This window comes from Schistocerca americana, chromosome 5, assembly GCF_021461395.2.
Source record: "Schistocerca americana isolate TAMUIC-IGC-003095 chromosome 5, iqSchAmer2.1, whole genome shotgun sequence".
Lineage (NCBI taxonomy): Eukaryota > Metazoa > Arthropoda > Insecta > Orthoptera > Acrididae > Schistocerca > Schistocerca americana.
This window is the reverse complement of record NC_060123.1, coordinates 22,048,847-22,066,181: the sequence shown is the minus strand read 5'-3', so window position 1 is coordinate 22,066,181 and position 17,335 is coordinate 22,048,847. Positions and strand designations below refer to the sequence as shown.

Here is a 17,335-nt window from a genome sequence, read left to right as displayed (position 1 = left end):
GATGGGAATCTCTCAAGGTTTGATTGACTGTGGACGCGACGTAAATTGTCGAATCAGCTATAGCAGTTCGGGCGGGCCTCTCCGGCACTTCGGAATAAACAGTAACGGGCCATTACGCCGCCGGGTAGGCACCGATAATTACGTGTCGTAATGGAGGCGCCTCGCCGCGCCGCGCCGGGCCCGCAAAGATTGGACTCCCGCCGCTGCAGTCCCAGAGGCCGACGGCTGCCTCAGCCTATCACGCTGCCTGTCGTCAGTAACTTCCACAGCGAAGTCTTCACCGCTACAGAATGTCAACCAGCAGCTCCTAGAAGCCACATGAAGAAGGTTCAGACAGTGATTAGAAATCTGTTTACACTGGAAAGATACATTACACAGCGGAACTAAAAAATTTTCCTATCCTTTTTATTAGGTAATAGTTTAATCTCATAGTGTTTTTTGAGCACTGCATGGAAATCTGACATCAGTTTTTTTTCTACCACATACAGATTTGTTGCAATGTGTCTTCGTTAAAAACTGGACAATGATAAAAAAACACAGTTGGGAAGGATACTTATTTATAATAAAATGGTTTTATTGAAGTGTAAACATTAGGGTACATGTTCACTACGTAGAAGTTTTGTACCTATTGGCATATATTTCCTTCCTCTTTTGTTCTTAAAAGCATCCAGTTCAGCTTGTCAGTCGTACAGCTCAACCAAGTGACCAACATAAGTCTCTCATACCGATATTTCAAAGGCTCTAATTTAGTCTTACCGTCACCTTCCACTCTTGATCAAAGCTCTCACCTTGTTCATCAGCGACATCACATATTTCACAGGAGAAAAATGTAATGATTGTTCAAGACCTACTTGTAAATATATATACGAAAACAGTAACTTGTTCTCGAAAGGACAGTTACTGTTGATGACCGTGCAGCTTTTACCTAGAATAAATGTCTATAAGGTACAATACATATGTAGAATTGTGGACAATTGGGAATGTGAGTCTCACGGGAAGCGTGCAAGGGGTAAGTCCGTGTAGTCGCGCTATTCATCTGTGTCATCGGTGGCTCAGATGGATAGAGCGTCTGCCATTTAAGCAGGAGATCCCGGGTTCGAGTCCCGGTCGGGGCACACATTTTCAGCTGTCCACATCGAGGTATAACAACAACTCCTGTCGGCAGCTGAGGTTGTCAGTTAGTCATTATTTACTTGTAAATATTGAAGCTCATCAAAGAGTCTAGATTCTCGAACTTCCCCATTTACACCTCCCTGGCAGATACCCGAGCCTGACTCTCAGCATCATCATCATCATTAACAGTTTCTGGCCTCTCCATTCATGTTTCTCTATCTTCTGTGTCTCTGTTTTTCTCTTCTACACAGACGCCTTCAATCCAACGAAATCATCGACATCATTACCGTCACCACCACCTTTTTTGTTGTTGTGGTGGTCTTCAGTCCTGAGACTGGCTTGATGCAGCTCTCCATGCTACTCTATCCTGTGCAAGCTTCTTCATCTCCCAGTACTTACTGCAACCTACATACTTCTGAATCTGTTTAGTGTATTCATCTCTTGGTCTCCCTCTACGATTTTTACCCTCCACGCTGCCCTCCACTGCTAAATTTGTGATCCCTTGATGCCTCAGAACATGTCCTACCAACAGGTCCCTTCATCTTGTCAAGTTGTGCCACAAACTCCTCTTCTCCCCAATTATATACAATACCTCCTCATTAGTTATGTGATCTACCTATCTAATCTTCAGTATTCTTCTGTAGCACCACATTTCGAAAGCTTCTATTCTCTTCTTGTCCAAACCATTTATCGCCCATGTTTCACTTCCACCACCAACTTCTACAATTTCCACCCCTCCCACCAAATTCCTCTCTTCTCTCTGTCCCAGTCTTTTCCACACTTCTACACACATTCCTTCAGTCCAATGATATCATCGTTATCATCTTCGATAGTTTCCTGCGCCTCCCACCACGTGTCTCTCTCCTGTCTGTCAAAGTCTTCTCCTCTCTTCTTCACGCATTCCCTCAGTCCAAACATATCATAATCATCATCAACATCATTAATTACTACCCCTTCACATCACGCTTATCTTTCCTCTTTGTCCCATTCTTCCCTCTCTTCTTCACAGACTCCTTCAGTCCAACGACATCATCGTTGTCGTCATCTTCCATAGTTTCTGACGCTTCCCACTATGTTTCTCCCTCCTCTTTATCCCAATCGTCCTCTTTCTTCTTCACGTATTCCTTCAGTACAACGATCCAGCCATCTCAAGGTCTTTCTCTAGGTCTCTAGCCTTGTGCTGTCATTTCACGTGCATGTCTCTGTATCCTGACAACTACCTGTCTCTTAACATGTACATACAATCTTTATCTTGTCTTTTCTACAGTCTCTTGCATGGGCATCTCTTTCACCGTCTTACGGTGTCATTCCTTACTCTATCTATTCTAATACGTCCCATCCCGTTGCTCTGAAATTTCATCTCGCCAGCCTGTATCCTGCTCACCTGCTTCTCTTCATGCCTTGCCTTTGAAGCATGCGTAAGTACTGAAGCTTACGTAAGTATTGGAGCATGCACAGTATAATGTTTATTCCCACTGACGCATTCTTTTTTATTGATAAAATAAGTTTTACTTTGTTAAATTAATTAATAATTAAGTAAATTAATTAAACCAAAGACTGCATTTTACTGGCAGAACACTTAGAAGATGCAACAATTCTAATACAGAGACTGCGTACACCACGCTTTTCCGTACTCATCTATGGTATGATTAACGAAGAACACCGAACATTGAAAAATTTCAAAGAAGAGCAGCTCATTTCTAATTATCTGGAAACAGGGGAGGGAGTGTCACGAATATGATAGAGGAGCTAGGTGGGAATCATTGAGACAAAGGCGCTTTTCTTTGCGGCGAGATCTTTTCACGAAATTTCAATCAGCAGTTTGTTTTGCAATATTGAGGATATTCAACCCACTTGTCAATCGTGTCATTATTGCCACAACACGTTTCGGGATAACATTATCGCATTTTCAAGAGTTAAAAAGCAAGGAAACCAGATAAAACAATCCTCCTTATATACATAGATATATAGCGGCTACAGACGTCCTGAGTTACAACCTGCATCATGAAATTTTATGCCGTTACGCCTCGTCACAACTTAAAAACAAGTTGCACACGTGCAATGTAAACTCAGACCATAAAACATAAAACATCAGAAGCCGGTGTATCCACCGTTCCCGAGGTACAAGTGCAAACTGAAAGCTGCCATTACCTTTCAATGTTGATATTTACTTAGAGCCTAATGCACAGCACCAACGATACTATCGTCCGCCATAAAATCCTCAAAAACGCCTGTTTTCGTAGCCTATTCTAAGTTAAACGATCTGTACGCCTCAATCTCAGCGGAAATGGCGTGCGAAAATCCTATGTCAGTAGGGAAAATATGTTGGTGCATATCGCTGAAGAGTGTCCGTAAATTCCATTCAGACACTCCCTTCCTCTCATTTAAAGCGCCGACGCACTCCTTTTTCAAGGCATAATAAATCTCTACCTCCTCTAAATTTGATAAGAACCACCCTTTTTCTTCAACGTGCAACACTCTCATGCATTCCATTATACCCCCAACGAATGCTACTCATTCTTGAAATGCTTTGCTACGGCTATTATAATGCTCTTTACATCTAACCTTAAAATTCTGTCCCATGTGCCTCACACATCTCGCTTCACAATCCTGACATTTTACTTCATACACTCCCTATTCCCTCATCCAGCTCTCATCTGTGTCGATCTTATGCCTCGGCCTCTGTCCTAATTTGATGTCCGTCTTGAAAGCAATTCTAACGCCTTTCTTGTTAAACAACCTTGCTAATTTATGTGAGAAGACCCCCTCCCCCAATACGCATGCCTATGCATTTTTCTGGATTGTTATCATTTTACTGGTTACATGCCTGATTGCTACAGCCAACCGATCTTATCAAACCCGAGTCAAGCACATTTTCTGCCGCTAATTTTCTAAAGGTTTTTCATTTCCTCATTCTTGTTTTCCGGAATTAGAAGTATGAAATCAGCCCTGTGCACAGCGTTTTTGAAAAATGTTAATTTATATTTATGGGGGTGGCATCAGGATTTGTCAATAACCGCCCCTATGAACGTGGGTTCCATAAAATTCCTATCTCGAGCTTGTTATGTTTGTTCTCGATCCTCAGGTCCACACATGTTCACATGTGTTTGAAATCTTATGGGACTTAACTGCTAAGGTCATCAGTCCCTGAGCTTAGACACTACTTAATCTAAATTATCCTAAGGACAAACACACACACACCCATGCCCGAGGGAGGACTCGAACCTCTGCCGGGATTAGCCGGTCCTCAGGTCCAGATGATTTAAGACTACATGTATCTCATGCTCTACTGTAAAAACTATGTTCTCACGCATCTTGCTAAAGTGATTAACCAACTCACAGTAGAGCATGAGCAACGTGGAGTCAAGCTATCTGGACAACGCACGTATGTAGCTTGTTTTTAAGTTGTGACGAGGCCTAATGACATAAAAAAATTTTAAGGCAGGTTATAACTCAGGAAATTTGTAACACTTTTATATCTGTGGGTATAAGGAGGCTTTTTTAACTGGTTTCCTTGCATTTAGAACTTGAAAATGGTGCAATTTTGTCCCGGAACATACGAGTATTGAGGCAATAACCACACGATTGACAACTGGGCTGAATATCCTCAATATTGCTTCAATAGCAGTTGCACGATGACTTCACATCAGTAATCCAGAACATGAAAATATTTTATTGACTCTCCTTACATAGGAATAAATAGTCATCGTAATGTAGTAGGTGGAATCAGAGCTTGCACGGAAAATTTTTGGTGATAATTTTTTGCACGTGCAATTCGAAAGCGGAAAGGTCGAGAAACGGCCTGAAATTGGTTCTGTGAACCCTCTATCAATCACTTAAGTGGGAATTCTATAGCAGGTGTGCCAACAGAACAAAAAGAAATTTTCGCTGACCTCTATGCCCTCTCTGTATCAGACCGGGAGTTTTCCACTTTGTTCCAGTTAGTTTTCTTTTCGATTGTACAGGAAGTGTGATAAAAAAGTAAAGGGAATTTTAATTTCGCGTGCTTGATACGTCCGATATTTAAAACTTTTTTTTTTCTTGTTGGTATGTTTGCATTTTCGACTGGTTTGAATATCTAGTTTATTGATGACAATCGGAAAAAAATGGGTCAAAGATCTGCATTAAATTTTGCTTGAAAAATGGAATAAAGTGAAGGAGCGAATGTGAAATGTTGACTGTGGCTTTTGGCGAATCTACTATGAGATGACAAGTGTTTACGGGTGGTATAAAAGTTTCAAAAGGGGTCGAGAAGACGAAGTCGATGGCTGCACTGGACGGCGTAGCACATCAGTTATTGAAGACAGTGTGGAACAAATAAAGAAAATGGTTCTGGACAATCGCCGAATCACCATCAGAGAGGTTGCTGATGATTTCGGCATGTCTTTTGGCTCATCCCAAGCAATTTATTTCTGATGTTCTGGGCATGAAACGTATTGCAGAAAACTTGTTTCCGAAGCTGTTGAATTTCGACCAAAAATGACGTCACTTAGGCATCGCTCAGAACTTGCTGAATGACGTTGCCAACGATCCAGAACTTCTATAGACGGTTGTAAGAGGAGGCGAAACATAAGTATATGAATATGACGTCGAAACCAAGGCCCAATCGTCCTAATGGAAACTCCCAGAAGAAAAAAAAAAATCAACAAGTTCGATCACTTGCAAAGGTTATTCTCACTGGTTTCTTCGATTATAATTGCAACATGAGTCCCTGTTTTATGTCGCACGGTCAGTAAGGAATACTAGCTGGAAGTTACCCTTCGTTTCCATCAAGCAGTCCGAAGAAAACGATCAGGTCCCCAAACCACTCGTGGAAATTGCATCACATCTAAGTGCTTGGTCGGGGTATTTGGCAAAAAGCAAAACCGTCATGTTTCCTTTTCCACCGTATTCGCCTTACATGTCCCCCGGCGACTTCTTTCTCTCTACCCCGCGGCTGAAGAGAACCACGGAAGATCGTCGTTTTGCCACCACTGATGGTAGAAAACAGAATCGCTGAATGAGCTGAACACCATAACGAGAAGTGAATTCCAGAATACTTCTACGATTGGAAAAAAACATTGACACAACGGTATTACACTGAAGCGCAAGAGAAACTGGTATAGGCACGCGTATTCAAATACAGACATACGTAAACAGGTAGAATACGGCGCTGCGGTCGGCAACGCCTATACAGGGTGTTACAAAAAGGTACGGCCAAACTTTCAGGAAACATTCCTCACACACAAAGAAAGAAAATATGTTATGTGGGCATGTGTCCGGAAACGCTTACTTTCCATGTTAGAGCTCATTTTATTACTTCTCTTCAAATCACATTAATCATGGAATGGAAACACACAGCAACAGAACGTACCAGCGTGACTTCAAACACTTTGTTACAGGAAATGTTCAAAATGTCCTCCGTTAGCGAGGATACATGCATCCACCCTCCGTCGTATGGAATCCCTGATGCGCTGATGCAGCCCTGGAGAATGGCGTATTGTATCACAGCCGTCCACAATACGACCACGAAGAGTCTCTACATTTGGTACCGGGGTAGCGTAGACAAGAGCTTTCAAATGCCCCATAAATGAAAGTCAAGAGGGTTGAGGTCAGGAGAGCGTGGAGGCCATGGAATTGGTCCGCCACTACCAATCCATCGGTCACCGAATCTGTTGTTGAGAAGCGTACGAACACTTCGACTGACATGTGCAGGAGCTCCATCGTGCACGAACCACATGTTGTGTCGTACTTGTAACGGCACATGTTCTAGCAGCACAGGTAGAGTATCCCGTATGAAATCATGATAACGTGCTCCATCGAGCGTAGGTGGAAGAAACTAAAATGAGCTGTAACATGGAAATTAAGCGTTTCCGGACACATGTCCACATAACATATTTTCTTTCTTTGTGTGTGAGAAATGTTTCCTGAAAGTTTGGCCGTACATTTTTGTAACACCCTGTATAAGACAATAAGTTTCTGGCGCAGTTGTTAGATCGGTTACTGCTCCTACAGTGGCAGATTATAAAGATTTAAGTGAGTTTGAACTTGGTGCTATAGTCGGCGCATGAGCGATGGGACACGGCATCTCTGAGGTAGCCATGAAGTGTGGATTTTCCCGTACGACCATTTGAAGAATGTACCGTGAATATCAGGAACCCGGTAAAACATCAAATCTCCGACATCGCTGCGGCCGGAAAAGTATCCTGCAAGAACGGGACCAACGACCACTGAAGAGAATCGTTCACCGCGACAGAAGTGCAACCCTTCCTCAGATTGCTGTAGATTTCAGTGCTGGACCATCGACAGGTGCCAGCGTGCGAACCATTCGACGAAACATCATCGATATAGGATTTCTGAGCCGAAGGCCCACTCGTGTACCCTTGATGACTGCGCGACACAAAGATTTACGTATCGCCCGTGCTAGTCAACACCGACATTGGACTGTTGATGACTGGAAACATGTTGCCTGGTCGGACGAGTCTCATTTCAGATTGTATGGAACGGGTGGACGTGTACGGGTATGGAGACAACCTCATGAATCCATGGTCCATGCATGTGATCAGGGGACTTCTCAAGCTAGTGGAGCCACTGTTTTGGTGTGGGGCGCGTGCAGTTGGGACCCCTGATACGTCTAGATTCGACTCTGGCAGGTGACACGAACGTAAGCATCCTGTCTGATCACCTGCATCCATTCCTGCCGATTCTGACGGACTTCGGCAATTCCAGCAGGACAATGCGACACCCCACCCGTCCAGAACTCGTAGCTCCAGGAACACTCTTCCGATGTTACCTATAATCCGTCTTGATTGTGTAAAATGTTTATTCACATGACTGGCTTCGGTTCCTCAAGAACCATCTACAGATCTGCAATTTCGGTTACTGGGCGCGGGATTAGCCGAGCGGTCTCAGGCGCTGCAGTCACGGACTGTGCGGCTGGTCCCGGCGGAGGTTCGAGTCCTCCCTCGGGCATGGGTGTGTGTGTGTTTGTCCTTAGAATAATTTAGGTTAAGTAGTGTGTAAGCTTAGGGACTGATGACCTTAGCAATTGAGGCCCATACGATTTCACACACATTAGAACATTTTTTTTGGTTATAGGAGTAGCCCGTCCACACACAGAAACCTTCACATGCTGCGTCACATAAACACTGATTGCGGTTATCCCATCAGACATTATGTCTGTTTTTGCACTCTCCCGAATTAAACACTTCCGCTGGCCACCAAACTCCAAGGACATAAACATTATTGAGCATATCTGGGGTGCCCTGCAACGTGCTGTTCAGAAGAGGTCTCCATGCCGTCATACTCTGACGTATTTATTGACAGCCCTGCAAGATTCATGGTGTCAATTCCCTCCAGCACTACTTCAGACATTAGTCGAGTCCATGCCACGTCATATTGCGGCACTTCTCAAATGTTCAAATGTATGTGAATTCCTAAGGGACGAAACTGCTGAGGTCGTCGGTCCCTTGACTTATCCACTAATTAAACTAACTCATGTTACGAACAGCACACACACACACACACACACACACACACACACACACACACAGACACATGTCCTAGGAAAGACTCGAACCTCGGTCGGGGGGGGGGGGGGGCGGAGGGGGGGGGCGGAGGCTGCGCAATCCGTGACATGGCGCCTCAAGCCGCACGGCGCGCCACTTCTGCGTGCTCGCGGTGGCGCTACACTGTATTAGACAAGTTTACCAGTTACTTTGGCTCCTAATTGGAAGGGGACAAAGTTGATGTTGATGAATAGGTAAAGACACTTTAAGAAAAACAAAAATTCACGATATTTTTTGACCCTTCATGGAATGACAGTTCGATTCGAGAAAGAAGGCCACCCCGATAAGCCAGAGGCTTCCCCGGCCGCCTACCAACAAGGAGCGCCGGGCACAGTGGTCAGCTGGTCAGCGGTGTTTCGCTTCGCCACCGCCACGCCGGGTGGGGAGCGCGCGCTGGGGCCGGACGCGTGTATAAATCTCCGGCGGCGGCGGCGGCGCCGGCAGAGGGCGCCCCTTTCACGCCTCCCGCTTAATTAGGCGTAAACTAATTTCTCCAGTGTGTTTGTTGTCCGGGTTAAACGGCGCAGCGCGGCCCGCCGCTGCCAGCTCCCGGGCGAGCTACCCAGTTAGCCGCTTTTAATTTAGTGCGCGCGTCTCCCGCGCAGCTCGAGGACAAATTATGATTACTGGCGAGCTGTGAGCCGCTCCGACTTACCTCCCGTTGTTTCCGAGCCCGGGAAGACGCGTTTTCAACATCTGTTGCGCTCTCGTAGCTCGCTGAATAGGGGCCATGCGTGGTCTGCTTTGAGTTTGTCGTCATTCGACGCTCCCGCGACAGTCACCGACTGCGGGCAGCCGTATTGGCGCCCCACACACTGCGACGATAAGAAGCACATTAAAGCCTCTGATTCACGCAAAAATTACTCAAAAAATCTGAAACTAACATGTGGTGTCGACTCTACAAAACCTCTAAGCGTGTACAAAATTTGCTCTCAATTTTAATAACGGCCATGGTTCACTTCAGTTTTTTGAAACGAGTTAAATTTTCCGCTTCCAAGAATCAAACTTACAACGTCTTGTCCGGGAAACTGTTAAACTCACGAAATACTTTTTTTGCGATCGTTAATTAGCGCGAGTCCCCACTCGACTAAAGATGGTTTCAAAGTTGCGTGTCGGATTGCGTTTGCCATACATATGCTTTAGAGATCGTTGTTTTTCCTTTAAAAATATTTATGAATATTTAACTTCTTTAAGGTAAGATGTTTAAAGTCTCTGCCTCCTACAAACGTCACGTAAAAATTCTGTAATTCGCATGTGAGATACAGTGTCATTCAGTATGTCAAAAATATCTTGTTAATTTTACTTAGAGACAGTTCTGTTTTTTGATTTCTTTTTTGAAAGCGGCTAAATTGTAGAGTCCGGGAACTGACAGGCACAAAAATTTGCGTGGCGGAAGTGGCAACGCAGTGGAAGGCAAATATGCCGCTCTCCTATGGGCGTATTGGTGACGGGAGCAGTCTAGCCCGCTAGCTGCCAAGTGACAACTACTTTAAATCGGACTATAACTAACAGTTTACTTACTAGCCTGAATTTGCCTGAAACAAACACATAGCAAATTTTAGACTTTTCACCAATATTTTAATTTCTATACGATATTAACACTCGTCTTCAAAAGTCCTTGTCTACCAAAAATGCTAAATTTACGTACAGAGAAAAACAGTAAGAGCAATTGGAGACGTACGAGAACAACTCACAACTTGTAGTACGATAAGGAAAGCTAATCACAAAGTGACTGTGTTACGTTTTCATAAGTCATTCCACAAAGAACTTCGGCTGGTTATCCTTCAATTACTTGCATTATACATCTCCTAAAGACGTGTTTATCTTATTAGCAAGATGTAGCAACCAGCAAGCTGAAAAGAAAGGGAAAAAACCATCGTAATAAGTAAAGCAAAGCAGGGTATGATCAAGAAGTATGAGCTATTGTTCACTGTCTAGTAACAAACTAGCCAGTACAAGAGATCTGGTACACTTGTTGACGCATGCCGCACCCCTTGAAGTACCAAGAGCAGCAGACGCATTCGTTTACGAAAAATGTTTGAAACTGTAAATTTGAGATCAGTTTATCAAATTATAGCCTCTCTTCCTGATAAATGTTTTCAGCCACATATAGTTCATCTTCATACTATAAAATTTGGTTGGAGGTACAGCCCGATTATAATGATGTGAAAAGGTAAAAATAATAACCAAACAAATCTTCCTAACGAAGAAAACAAGCGATATTACATATTTTCTTTTTCATAGACTACAGAAATTTCTATCCATTCCGCGTCGGTATACCGAAACACATTTATATATACATTAAAGAAACTTTTTACTTATTTTATATCTTCACACGCCTCGCTTATTGTTTTTATCTGAGTTATTTCGTGGTTCAAATGCCTCTAAACACTATGGGACTTAACATCTGAGGTCATCAGTCCCCTAAACTTAGACTTACTAAAACCTAATACACATCCATGCCCGAAGCAGGATTCGTACCTGCGACCGTAGCAGCCGCGCGGTTCCGGACTGAAGCTCCTAGAACCGCTCGGCCACAGCGGCCGGCTGAGTTATTTCATGTAGCAGTTGCTTTCGCACTTTTCTTTTCTTCTGGATACGCCATATGTGGCGCGGGAATTTCGATGTGTACCAGGATTGCAGACGCGTGCCCCAAACAAACAAAAAAGTAATTGAGAGAATGTGAACTTCTTGGCGAAGATCTCTTGTAAACAATCATATTGTGATTACCGGATTTGGTAACCGTGCTTACTATCTTCAGATATCGATGAAAGGTAATTGCATATTTCCTAAACGAGCAGTACAAGTACTCTTTCTAAAACACTGTCAGGTGTGTGAGGTTGGAGACGAACGATGCATCGGCGAGTCAAAGTTAAAACCACAATGTACAGAGCAATTCGTCAAATGCCCGTTTCCAGCTCATTGTAGCCAAGGCACCGCTAGGTATAGGTCTAGCGGAGCCCTGGTGCAGTGAAGTACTCAGAAGGGTGTGGTACGGGACTCGAGAACTTCGTGAATTACTCTGTATATTGTCGTTTTAACTTTGACTTGCCGATGCATCGTTCACCTCGACCCTCACACAGCTGACAGTGTTTTAGAAAGGTTGCTCGTACAGCTGGTTTAGGAGTCACGTAATAATCTTTTAGCCGGCCGGTGTGGCCGTGCGGTTCTAGGCGCTTCAGTCTGGAACCGCGTGACCGCTACGGTCGCAGATTCGAATCCTGCTTCGGGCATGGATGTGTGTGATGTCCTTAGGTTAGTTAGGTTTAAGTAGTTCTAAGATCTAGGGGACTGATGACCACAGATGTTAAGCCCCATAGTGCTCACAGCCATTTGAACCATTTGAATAATCTCTTACCGAGATCTGAAGGCGGTTTTTACCGTTCCCAAAACTAAAAAGAACACATTCGAAGACTTCACTTTGATAGCAATCAAGCGACACTAGCAGAGGTGAGGTCGTGGCTCCGTCAACAAAGTCAAACATTCTACAGCGACGGTATCAACAAACTGGCCTCCCGCTGGGAGAAATACGTTCGTCGCCAGGGTGACTATCTTGAGAAATAAATATGTAGAAGTGAAGAATACAGATGTAGAATGTTAATAGCGTTCGCTTTATTTAAAAAGCTTTAGGAGTTTTCACATAAATATTTCAGAGGCGTTACTTTTCGGCACGCCTCGTAGATTGCATCTTAGAAACGACATACATTAGGGGACTGTATGAAAAGTTTACTCTCGTTCGAGTTTATTCGTACAACACGAATCGTAGCTTCCGATCCCACTTTGCCGGATATTTTTTTTATTTCGTAGCGAGTGCGTAGACTCGCCTGCGCAAAGCCTCTCTTGCTGGGCGCGTGGAAAAAGAGAGCGACACACGTTTGATTCCTTCTGAACGGACGGAAGAATTCGGTGTTTACGGAACGCATAAAGTGCTGTAAATGTTATGCCTCGTAGAGGGAGCGCGGGGAATAACAAGATCAATGGAGCAGCCAGCGCGGCTGCTGAGTCAGGAATTTATTTTTACCGCCGCTGCACCGAGCGCGCGCCGCCTACCCCCCTCCCCCCCCCCCCCCCCCTCCGAGCCTCGCCGTCCCGACGCCGAGTAGCGCCCCGACGGCCGGGCGCCGCGACGCACGTGTCCAGCCGGCCAGGGGTCTTTGTCCGGTGCGGCGCCGCGGGCTGGGGCGGGGTACGCGTCTTCCCCCGCGCGTAGCTCCAGCCTCCGTTTCAGCCGCCGGCCGCTTTCTGCTGTCACCCAACACCGAACGCGCAGTTTCGTTAGGTCGAGGTAAACACCAGCAAGCCTCCATATCTGTGGCTACTAGTAAACGTAACATAATTTACTGAACTCTTCGTCGGCGTCTGGGACAACTTGACAGCAAACACGAAATGATATCTCGGCTTTCAGCAACAATGTTAAATTTCTCAGTGCTCATTGTTGGGCTTCTTAGGAATGCAGTATAATGAGGAGACAAAAGTCACGGGATACCTCATAATGGGGTGTCGCACCCCCTTTTGCGCAGCGCACTGTAGCGACTCGACGTGGCATTGACTCGACAAGATTTTGGAAGTCCCCTCAAGAAATACTCAGCCATGACTTGTACAGTGCTTTGTTGACAACCTGTGCCTGTGGTTTCATGGGGTCTGCGGTACACTTGAACTCTACCATCAGCTCTCCAACTGAAACCAGGAGTCATCTCACCACGCCACGGTTTTCCAGTCTGTAGGGTCCAACCGCTATGGTCACGAGCCCGAGAGGCGATGCGGAAGATGACGTGCTGTTAGCAAAGGCACGCGCGTCGGTTGTTTACTGCTTAGCCCATTAGCGCCAAATTTCGCCGTACTGTCGTGACGGATACTGTCGTCGTACGTCCCACGCTGACTTCTGCGCAGTATTCTATGTCTGTTAGCACTGACAACTCTACGCAAAGTCTGCTGTTCTCGCTCGTTACGTCAAGGCCGTCATCCACTGTGTTGTCCGTGCTGAGAAGTAATGACTGAAACGTGTAGTTCTTGGTACAGTATTGACACTGTGAATCTCGGAGTACTGAATTCCCTAACGATTTTCGAAATGGAATTTCCCGTGCGGCTAGCTCCGAATACCAATTCCCGTTGAAAGTTTGTTCATTCTCGTTGTGCAGCCACAATTGCTTCGGTAATCTTTTCACTTCAATCATCTGAGCACAAATGACAGCTCCACCAAAGTAATGTTTTGTACCTTGCGTACACGATACTACCAGCATCTGTATGTAAGTATCGCTGTCCCATGACTTTTGCACCTCAGCGTGTTCAACACTCTGAAATAACAGTCGCGTTACAGCTTAAATACTTCCTTCCCTGTCTGTACCGAGTGTTAGTGCACGAGTGCCAAAAACAGAGAGAAATAGTTCATCGAAAAGGTCGGAGGATCCAAAGCCAAATCGCCGAGCGGAAAAGCGAAATCCTCCAGCAGGGTGATCCAGTCGTATCTGTGTCCATTAAGGGACGAACTTTGTGGGCGTTTATAGAAATCATTAAAACTATTGAATTTCTTTGTGTTTTAAATTAAATTCAAAGAAGTGAAACATAAAAACAAAAATATGTATTACAAAAATTGTGACATTCTAATATCGAAGTCAGAAAAATGTGTTCCAGAGGGTTGAAGGGTGCGAGTAGAAAGATATATGGGTCCGTTGGGTAGTAACTATGGAGATGAAGGCAGGTGTAGGAGTGGCTTGTGGCATTACACAGGATGAAGAGCAGTCCGGTGGGTTGGTAGAGCCGTACAATAAAGAGAGATGGAGAGGGATCAGCGAGAGGGGAGCCGTGATATGAAATGTGATGGGTGGGGCGGAGCAGTATTTCGTAGTATGGATAGATATCGGTGCCGATTTCAATTTCTGTGACAGGAAGACTTTTGAAGTTGCGTTGGAGTAGGGTACTGAGTGGTGCAGGTGTAGAGACAGCGCCATGTTTTGGTAAAGGCGGACAACATATCAGGATTGGTGATGAGAGGGCAAAAAAAGGGTTATTGGAGTCTAACATGTGGGTAGTGCACGGTATACGGAGGCTTTCCGTTTAGGTTAAGAAGCCGGCCGCTGTGGCCGAGCGGTTCCAGGCGCTTCAGCCCGGAACCGCGCTGCTGCTACGGTCACAGGTTCGAATCCTGCCTCGGCCATGGATGTGTGTGATGTCCTTAGCTTAGTTAAGTTTAAGTAGGTCTAAGTCTAGGGGACTGATGACCTCAGATATTAAGTCCCATAGTGCTCAGAGCCATTTGAACCATTTAGGTTAAGAGGGGTGTAAATTTGATGAGATGGGAAAAGCAGGGCTGAGTGCAAGACGTTCAAGGATTTGGAGGGCTACTGCCCGGCGAATGCATATCCTTACGTACCGGCTACTCGCTGCAGCTGAGGCACCACTGGACGTTTCGCGAGCACCTCCTCGCGCGGGCGACAGTGTCTGTGAGCGACTGAGCAGAGTCGACGGCGACGTCTGAATCTGATCCTTAGTTGCCGTTATGCTGGGATACAAGACTAGTAGAGGATCAAACAGGCAATAAGCCAAGTCCTAGTAGAAATCCCTGAATAATATACTAGTAGTAGAGAATCAAACAGGCAAAAAGACAAGCCCTAGTAGAAAATCTTGGATAATACCCTAGATATTGAATTTAATTGAAGAAAGGAGAAAAAATAAAATGCAGCAAATTATACAGGCGAAAGGGTACGCAGACGGTTGAGAAATGAGATTCACAAAAAGCAAGAATGGCTAGAGGAGAAATGCAGATCTACAGAACGATGCGCAAGTATGAGAAAAATAGATACAGCCTGTAGCAATAGTAAGGAGATGGCTCTGAGCACTATGGGACTTAACAGCTGTGGTCATCAGTCCCCGAGGACTTAGAACTACTTAAACCTAACTAACCTAAGGACATCACACACATCCATGCCCGAGGCAGGATTCGAACCTGAGACCGTAGCAATCGCGCGGTTCCTGACTGCGCGCCTAGAACCACGAGACCACCGCGGCCGGCCAGTAAGGAGATTTTTGGAGAAATGAAAAGTACCTGCACGATAACAAGCAAGTACTATGCTAAGAACGGAAGGCTGAAAGGTGGGAGACATACATAGAAAGGCTATACAAGGGCAGCTAACTTGAAGACATCGTTATAAAAAGGAGGAGGAAGTTGAGGAAGAGGTGATGGGAAATGTGACACTGCAAGGAGAATTAGACATGGGCACTGAAAGGCTAGAGTGGATGACACCCTTAGAATCATGAAAATCTGATAAAACCGTTCCACATAGTACGCAAGACATACTAGACAGATGAGATATCCTCAGATTTCAAGAATAAAACAGCAGTTCCAATTACACAGAAGACAGATGCACGCAGATGTGAACACTACAGAATATCATTTTAATAAGTCACAGTTGCAAACTACTGACACCAGTTATTGACAGAAGGGGGAAAAGACTAGTAGATCAGCTTCGGTTTCGGAGAAGTGTTGAACACACGAAGCAACACTGAGCCTACGACATTTGTCAGCTCTATGTGACAATGCTTTGCTGAGTGTACTTATATGTTTTGACGATGCCGTTACGGCTCAATCACATTAGGACATGCTGTAGAACAGGGACTCTGTACCTTATTTTATCTATACATTTTCCAGTTTGTTTGATGGTATATCGTGATATGAAATGCTGTATTGTTTTGAAAGATAGATTGTCCACTAGGTGCATATTACTTTTTTGTATTGTAGATCTGAAGATTGTCATTACTGACTGAAACCGGTCATCGTCGAAGGACTTTATATTGTAATCAAAGACTAGAATAAAAAAACATTTGATTTGTTAGGAGATAGACTTGAGAAAGGCAAATTGTATTCATAGTAATTGCAGATTTATGAAAACTTCTGATAATGTTAAATGACATACAGTCTGAAGGTTGTTGTTGTTGTGGTCTTCAGTCCTGAGACTGGTTTGATGCAGCTCTCCATGCTCCTCTATCCTGTGCAAGCTTCTTCATCTCCCAGTACCTGCTGCAACCTACATCCTTCTGAATCTGTTTAGTCTATTCATCTCTTGGTCTCCCTCTACGATTTTTACCCTCCACGCTGCCCTCCAATACTAAATTGGTGATCCCTCGATGTCTCAGAACATGTCCTACCAACCGATCCCTTCTCCTAGTCAAGTTGTGCCACAAGCTCCTCTTCTCCCCAATTTTATTCAATACCTCCTCATTAGTTATGTGATCAACCCATCTAATCTTCAGCATTCTTCTGTAGCACCACATTTCGAAAGCTTCTATTCTCTTCTTGTCTAAGCTATTTATCGTCCACGTTTCACTTCCATACATGGCTACACTCCATACAAATACTTTCAGAAACGGCTTCCTGACACTTAAATCTATACTCGATGTTAACAAATTTCTCTTCTTAAGAAACGCTTTCCTTGCCATTGCCAGTCTACATTTTATATCCTCTGTACTTCGACCATCATCAGTTATTTTGCTCCCCGAATAGCAAAACTCCTTTACTACTTTAAGTGTCTCATTTCTTAATCTAATTCCCTCAGCATCACCCGACTCAATTCGACTACATTCCATTATCCTCGTTTTGCTTTTGTTGATGTTCATCTTATACCCTCCTTTCAAGACACTGTCCATTCCGTTCAACTGCTCTTCCAAGTCCTTTGCTGTCT

General features: G+C 44.6%; 1 non-coding gene across 1 annotated transcript; it reads left to right on the top strand.

Annotated features, from left to right (window-relative positions):
- The first annotated feature begins 1,040 nt into the window (after positions 1–1,040).
- Positions 1,041–1,115, top strand: Trnak-uuu. The gene has a single exon. It is a non-coding gene; the product is annotated as a tRNA-Lys (tRNA).
- The last annotated feature ends 16,220 nt before the right edge of the window (positions 1,116–17,335 follow it).